We start from the raw sequence: 8,148 nt of genomic DNA, 5'->3' as shown, positions 1-8,148 counted from the left end.
GCCAAGAAGAGTTTAGGGTTGGGAGTACCGTGGGAGCGTTTATGTAATATTTTCTTTATATGATTTTCAAAATTCAAGTAAATAAAAAAAATAGTAATTTCTAACTCTCTTCACATATATCTTTCAAATTTTAAGTATGTCTAAAATTAATAATTTCTAACCATCTTCATTTTGTGCCATCTTTCCTCGTGCCTTCTGAAGATGCCTTTGGGCTTGCTCCAATGAAGTACTTTGAAGAGTTAGAGGAGTTTGATACACGGAAGTTGGTGATAGTGGACTGATGGTTAATAGGAGTAGGTTGGGAGCACCATGGAAGTGGTTCCCGTCTCTTCGGGAGCGTCATGGGAGCGGCACCCATGAGAAAGGTTCTTGCTTCTAAGGGATGGGACGACACCTTTGTCACTCGGAGAGCACCCATGCTTGCACAAGACAGAGACCACTCAAGGAAATTTCATGTGCCGCCACTTGTCAGCTGATCCACAAAATTAGGGGGGGGGGGCGCTGCAACAAACAAGTCATTTGAAGACACATGGCAGCGAATGCGACAAGTGGCCTCTACGATTGCCAATTGTCCTCAGGACCAGTGGAACATGGGACACATGCAACATCTATATTCATCTTTTTTCCTTGGTTGACAAGTGTCTATGAGGAAACAAGACACTTGTCAAGTTATCAGCCCATCAAGGACCTCAACCCTCTACTATAATTTGGGGTGAAGTCCTTGCCATCCAAAAAATAAGTGCTCTCATTTCAGTAGTTTTGAAGATGAAAATTTGAAATGGTTTTGGAAATTTGGAGGAAGGCTTGGACAAATTCCAGCCCCCCTTTTCTTGTAGTTTGTTTGTTTTCCTATGGACTTACTTTTGAATTTGCAAGGAGTCCTCTCGGCTTGTAAGAGTCCTTTCCCATCCCTCTACTTGTGCTTCAAAGGATTATAATGGTGAGTGTTGAGTGCAAAATCCGGCCTTCAGCTGTAGCCAGCCAACCTGAGCTAGCCAGAGTGGCCTCTTTTAGAGATGAAAAGCTTTTGGCTTTAATTGTGTTATCAATGACTTTCATTGTGAATGGTATTGATGTCCTCTTTTATTCAATTGGGATTTTAGCTTGGTAATTTTTACTTACTTGGCTCTTAGACGATAGCTAAGATTTCAATATAGTATAGCAATGGGAATCTTCTATAGTCCAGATGATATTAAGACAGAGTAAGATCACTCTGTAGGAACATATTTTTTTCAATGATATTGAAAGATTTGATTTAATAAGCGCAAACACATCTTCTCATATCTGAGAAAGATGATACATCGAGTTTATATTTTATTGAAGGGAAAGTATACCCTGATGGAAAGTGACCAAAATAACCTTAATTCTGATACATATGACTATATGAGCATAAATAGACCCAAGAGCTCATAGATGCATAGTTTGCTTTTTATTCTATGTGAAATCGATGGGCTGAACTCTGTTTTAGGTTACCCATCCATATATGCCGGCTATGTTTCCTCCCTAGAAGAACTGTGCCATCATAAACACTTACATGAATTATCCATTCAATTTAGAGGTACTGTTCCCCAAGATGGCTTCAGAGGTTTCTTTTGTGGGACTGGTGCAACACTTTGCCGTGAAGTTTCTTTCTATGTTGCTGGAATGAGACTATGCAGAAGCCAAAAGTATGAAGATTATCTTGCATGTAAGTGTTGTACATTAGCTTGTTTTGTGTGCAAGATGGCTTGTCTTCTTTAATCATTCAATCTAAATTACCAGATTTTCCATTCCATTTGTTGAAGTGTGGCTAGTTTTGTGTTGGAATTATGAACAATCTTGGGTTCCGAGTCAATCAACCAACTACAACCTAGATTTCATTGCCCCAAATATTTGTTGCCTAAAAAGATTACAAGAATTTATTTGTCTAAGCTTTTCACTCGTGGTGGTCGTGTTTCTCAGGTTTCTTGCAACTTACTATTGCATTTTAGTAGAAAATGAGAAGCATGCCTTCTTGGACAGATCCCAAGTCACAATAGTACCCTTCAGTTGTTATATGTGCTGGTTAGTTAAGACATTACAAGGCATACAAAGTACCTCCTAGATGGCCTAAAACAGGTGCAAAATGCTTCTAAAGCCTCATAATCATGGATGAGTGATTCATCATTGTATAGAAATAACAAAAACCCTCCTCTTCACTCTCCTAAAACATAGAAATCTTCTTACTGGATTAGATCTATGGAGCCCTCCTAACACAAAAAACCTCCTCAATCTCCCCTAACATTGTTGAATTTCTTTTGTGAGAATACTCAGTAAGTGAGAAAGCTCTCATCTTTCTTGAATTATAATTTCTCGAGTAGCTGCATCTGGGTAGCTCAAATTTCATGTTTTGCTTATCTTATTTGCCATGCCGAGTGTTTGAATGCTTATTTGTTCTTGTACGCCGATGCCTCGAGACATGTGATTCTGGTAAACTACACACTTTATCACCAATAAGCTAAACTATGCTCTCAGGGTATGCAAACAGATGCTTCAATTATAAGGTCAAATCTTACCTTTAACATGACATTGAGTTATGCTTAATAGTAGCGATTGTGTTCATGTTCTAATGATTTTTGTATGTTCTGTTGAATTTGATATATGTGCTACATCAACCTCACGATCGGAGCAGGTTAATTCTCGCATCAACCTATAGCTCAATTGGATGGAGGTGAATGCCTCTCCTTTGAGGTCAAAAAAGGAAAAAATTCCTCCATTTGCCAAATGAGTTGCAAGTTTTGTAGGACTTATGCCACTTCATTTCTAGGACTTCAAATAACCATGTGAACAAATGACTAGATGTCATTAGTGAATATTTGTTTTGGGAACAATGTTTCCTAAAGGCCACAAAATAGGAAGGTCAAGTCTCAATTCTGGAGACCATTATACTGAAATTAATTTGGGGAGTAGGCAAGTATCTATGGTTGGGCTAGAATCTCTACCTCATCTTCTTGCTATTTCGCCACATAAGTTTTTTGCACTATGCCTGTGTAGCATCATTGTTTTACAATCTCAATTTTGCATGCTCTCTGTCCTATGCTTTTTCATTTACCTATGTATAGCATCATGATTTTTCATCTCCAATTTTGAGTGTTTTCTTTGTGTGCTATTTCAGTTATATATCACAAATTCAGTTAGATGATACGGCAGTTCATTTCTTGAAGCTAACATAGTCCATCCTGTTCTGCTTCTCATTTCTTCAAGTGTGAGAATCACAAGATTTTATGTTATTGATAGTGAATGCGCCATCATTTCTGTAAAATATACTTAATGGTCCACAACCAATGGATTTGCTGTTTGTGGATAACTCCACTCTTTTCTGTAAGGAATTCTTCATCGCTTGACCCAGCTAGTAATTGTTGTTATTATTGGTTGCACAACCAATGGATTTGTTGTTTGTGGATTGTTTACAGGTAATTCATTGTATCCCAATTTTGTATTTACCTATCTTCTAATTGTATTTTTTTTTCCAAAAACTGAATTGCCAGACCGCCCCTAATTTATTTTTTATTTTTTTTATAATTTTCATTTACTTTGGCCGCCATTCAAGACCCTTGGCAGTGTAAAATATAGGCGGCATGACCGTCGTCTGCGTTCAAGAACGTCGAACGCCGCCTAATTGTTTTTTTTTCTTTTCTTTTTTTGTTGTGCGCTGGTAATCCTCAGGGAAAACATTAGCCGACAGTTCTAATGATGCCGGTGTTGATGACTACCGGACAAAAGCTAAGTTGGTGTAGTGTTGTTCGGTCAACCTCCCAAACGGTAAGTACCAAAAAATGAGGGTAAAATAACTATAAATAAATACATAATTCACAAATTACAACATGTGAAGAAGGGGAAACAATAAGAGGATTATCAAGAATTTAAAAGTTTCTACCGCTGATATATTAGAAAGATATTTGGAAATAGATAAGCTAAAGGAGGGGGAAAAAACCAAATCATGGAGCAAATGTTCTTTGAAAGTACCACGACCAAGTAACACGTGTTTATAGTCACAAAGTTAAATTGCCCATTGTAACTTACAGATATGGGTGCCTGTGACGTACAAGAACCACAAATTGGCGTCAGTTTCTCTTTGGCAGAATGGATGATAGGGGTGCAGCTTGGGTCGGGTCGGTTGAGCTTTTGCTAAAAAATGAATCGGAATCAACCTGAACCCAACCCGATTTTAAGGTAAAAGCTTAACTCGAATTCCGAAAATCGACCTGAGTTGCACCCTTAATGGATGAGCTCGGCCCACAACCCAAAAGTGGGGCATATGCTAACCAGCAGAACAAAAACATATGTGATCCAAGTAGTACACAAGTTCTTTAAATTGAAGGATGACAAAGGAATATGAAGCAAAAGGGGGAGAACTCTCAATAATCAAACTCAGTGTAAGAACATGTTATCATTCCTGTATGTGTACCGATGAACTTGAAACAGTTGTAAGAACATAAGAATGAAAATCATAAAAAGAGAAGTCTCTCACAGTTAAGAGCCATACATTCAGAATGATAGAATTAAAGAGAAAGGAAACTGTGACATATAAATGATGCAACAGCCAGAATACATTGGGAAATGTACAAAGGCTTTATAAGGTTTAGGACTAGGAAATCTTATTCAAGCTCATTATAAACTAATTCAGTCCCAGTTCAATCTGCAAAATCAGCAATTTGATATATTTCTGATGGATTCAATAGGAAAAATGCGTAAATTAGCCACCCAACTTCATCGGTTTGGAACAATTTTTGTAAACTCCAACTTAGACCAAGTATGGTAAAAGATACGGTTGAGCCAATGATTGATGCAGCAAGTTTCTTATAAACATGTAAGATAAGTTTTCTATTGACTTAATATGGCCAAAACCAAGTCGACTCGGTGAGTCAATAACTGACTTAAAATTTTCTAACAGTGGTGCAGAATTCGGTGTGGGTTGAATGGGTGAAGACTTGTAGTGCATTTAATAGTGGAAGTGATATGAGACCCCCATAATATGGTAGGTGGTCTCATCACTTCCACCAATAAGGAAGCACATGTTATTGAAGGGAATATTAGGCCTAGCTTTTAGAACTGCAACTTTGACAAAGATCAATAGCAAAGGCCATACCTTAAGATGTGAGTATACACCGGAAAATATGCTTGAAATTTCAAAAATAAAATACAAGTTGGGAAATGTTATCAGCACTACGGTATTTTGATGAGGGCACTCCTCACTTTATTAAAAGTACGGTATGGCCCGCACCATAGGATGATCCAAACCGTCCATTAGATGGGCCACAGCCTAAATAGGTTGTGCCCTAAGAAATATTTCCATAGGTTGATCCTAACTCTCAGATCTATAGAGGGTTAGGATCAACCCTCTAACATTTAGATCGGAGGGTTAGGATCAACCTATGGAAATGATTTTTGGGGCACAACCTATTTAGGCTGTGGCCCATCTAATGGACGGTTTGGATCATCCTATGGTGAGGGCCATACCGTACTTCTAATAAAGTGAGGAGTGCCCTCATCAAAATACAGTAGTGCGGATAACATTTCCCTACAAGTTTCATCAAATAATGCACAGTAGAATTTCAGCCAAAAAATGCACCAAGATACAAAAATGAAACAAATAGAGAAACATTTATATGTTGTAGTGCTCATTGCCGCTCACCCGCACCCAACCCCACCGCTGTGTGCATTTACCTGCATAGCTCAAAATATCCACAATAATCTAATAGAAATATAAATTAAACCATAATTATTCCAAATGAACAAGTCTCCACGATTCACGAACAACAACTGTCTGCCATAAACAATAACTGTATCAGTAAAACCTGCTTCCATACACGCATTAGGGTGACTTATCTCGGTCACTGGTGTAGTGGACCCTAAGCAGATAGAATGGGTACGATGAATGACTCATGCATTGAACGGATCACTTTATAGAATAGCATGTGGACGAAGATATGGATAAGGTTATTCCGTCAGTCAGGACCCTTTATATGTCCTTAAAACAGAGATGTCCTTTTAGTCTATGGGCGAGCCTTATAGCTTTGGTCTATCTAAGAGTGGTTCCTGGTTTAGGATCACTTACGGGCAATGCTACGTCATCAGGAAACCCATGATATTAATAGTGATGCCCAACAAGGAGTCCTCCAACCCAACAAGGAGTCCTCCAACTGTCTTGTAGAGGAAAGTCATTTACAGTTATGATCTTAGTAAAGGCCTTCAATAATGGATGGCTAGCTAGTTTTGATAAATTTTTATCAAATGGTTTTCGTAAAACAATGGTGGTCTTCAAAAAATATTTGGATAGGCATTTGCGGGTTCGAGCTGATAGATTGAATGATATACCATTGGGTGTGCCCAAGGGGTAATTGATGTCCATCCTCCGTTGGACCCCAACTGGAAAATGAGAATGAGAGGAAGAATGTACACATTGGATGTGATTATGGGTATGTTGATCTGATGGTCTTCTTTAGGGAAATGTCCTGGTGGGGGTTACTTGCCTAATGCGATCGTAACTAGACTACTTGCATGAGATCGCAGTGGGGCCTTTCGTGGGTTTTGCAGGGTCAGCCATCGAATCCCTGCGTCAATCCCACACATGACTCCCTTGACCCATATGGATCGTTGGATGATCTTGGTACCGGATTTGATCGTTTGCATGGATGGATATGATCCACTGTATGAGATACAGGGAGGAGGTACACTATACATATAGTGTGCACAAGTTATTAGAAAAGAGTACTTATGGTGGGTGCATATTTATTAACATATGCTAAATTGATATTTAAATCCTATTGGTTGGAGGTTAAGTGAAATCCTATTGGCTAGTTTTTATCTTGATTCCTATTGGATAAAATAAAAGGGAGAGAGAGAAATTTAATTAAAAAAGGTTTCTAATTTTCATGTTGCCAAATAAAAGGAGTTTTATTTGAAAAAAAACATTTTGGCCATACCTAATTGTTTTGTGTTTATCAACAAATTAAATAAAAGTTGTTTTATTCTAAAGAAAAAATGACGGATGGGGGACATACTTTTTGCTGAATTTTCACCGGGTCCCATCAATTGAAAAGCTTAGTGACGGGGGACAATTTACTGTTTCTGACAGAAAAATGATCACAATGTCCTGTTACAAAAGAAACACGTTATACATGTTCCCGCCCCTTTTTCTCTTCCCATTTCACCATTCTTCCTTGCTTTTTCACCTTCGTCCCTCCGGGAGTATGACTTTGCTGGCATATGCTACCTCCCGAGAAGTTTTTCAGTCGAAAGGTTACCGTCCTCCTCACAGGAACTCTATTATGTGAGTTTTTTTTTTTTTTTTGTTTTTTAGAGTTTTGCTCTCTTTTTTTATAGCTTTTTTTTAAGCTTTTTCTTAGTTTTTTTTACCTTTTTTTTAGTTTTTAGTTTTTTAGAGGGAGGGCAAGATTAGGGTTTGGGAAAGAGAGTGGCATGAGGGTTTGGCCGTTAGGGTTTAGGGAAGAGCAAGGGCGAGATTAGGATTTTGGGACAGTGCATTGTCAAGGTATTTAAAAAATTAAACAAACTCTTGGATAGTGGACTATCAATTGACAGTGCATTGTTCAGGAATTTTAAAGCAACCATAAACTCCCGGACAATGGACTATTAATCATGATGCACTGTCCAGTTATTCAACCCAAAACACATTAGGGCAAAATGAGGGGCTGTCAAGTCAAAATTTGAGGTTATCAAATTACCTAAAAGGGATCATAAATTTCGGGTTATCAGTTATCTAAAGGAGGGTTATGATGGGATTACAAGTATGTGAATGTGGTTATTAATTCCTAAACTAGGGTTATCAATTATCTAAATGGGTTAAGAATGTACTTATCTAAGATGGGGATTCCAACAATGTAAAATGGGGTTATCAAATGAATTAATGGGGATTATCAAGTATTTTAATGGGGTTATCAACCCATGCAGATTCCTATATAAGCACATTACTAGGCATCTTCATGGGGTTATCAAGTCCTAAAATGGGGTTTTCATCCATCTAGAAGGGGTTTCCAAATGTCTTCAGGGGGTTATCAAATACAAATACTATGTTTACAAATTGCTTAACAATGTGCTAATCTAAAGTGGGGGTTTCAACTATGTAAATAGGGTGAAATTCCACTTAGCAACCCAAGAGGGGGTGAA

The 8,148-nt window shown here is 38.0% G+C and overlaps 1 long non-coding RNA gene across 1 annotated transcript; it reads left to right on the top strand.

The window, feature by feature from the left end:
• Positions 1 to 759: 759 nt before the first annotated feature.
• LOC143851686 (uncharacterized) lies at positions 760 to 3,423 on the top strand. The gene is made up of 2 exons (XR_013236454.1): positions 760 to 1,687; positions 3,134 to 3,423. It is a non-coding gene; the product is annotated as an uncharacterized LOC143851686 (long non-coding RNA).
• Positions 3,424 to 8,148: the final 4,725 nt, after the last annotated feature.

The sequence above is a fragment of the Tasmannia lanceolata genome, unplaced genomic scaffold, assembly GCF_043159265.1.
Source record: "Tasmannia lanceolata isolate RefF3 unplaced genomic scaffold, GAP_Taslan_0.1 ptg000018l, whole genome shotgun sequence".
In the NCBI taxonomy this organism is placed as follows: Eukaryota; Viridiplantae; Streptophyta; class Magnoliopsida; order Canellales; family Winteraceae; genus Tasmannia; species Tasmannia lanceolata.
The sequence above is the reverse complement of the archived record's forward strand: the minus strand, read 5'-3'. Positions and strand labels throughout refer to the sequence as shown.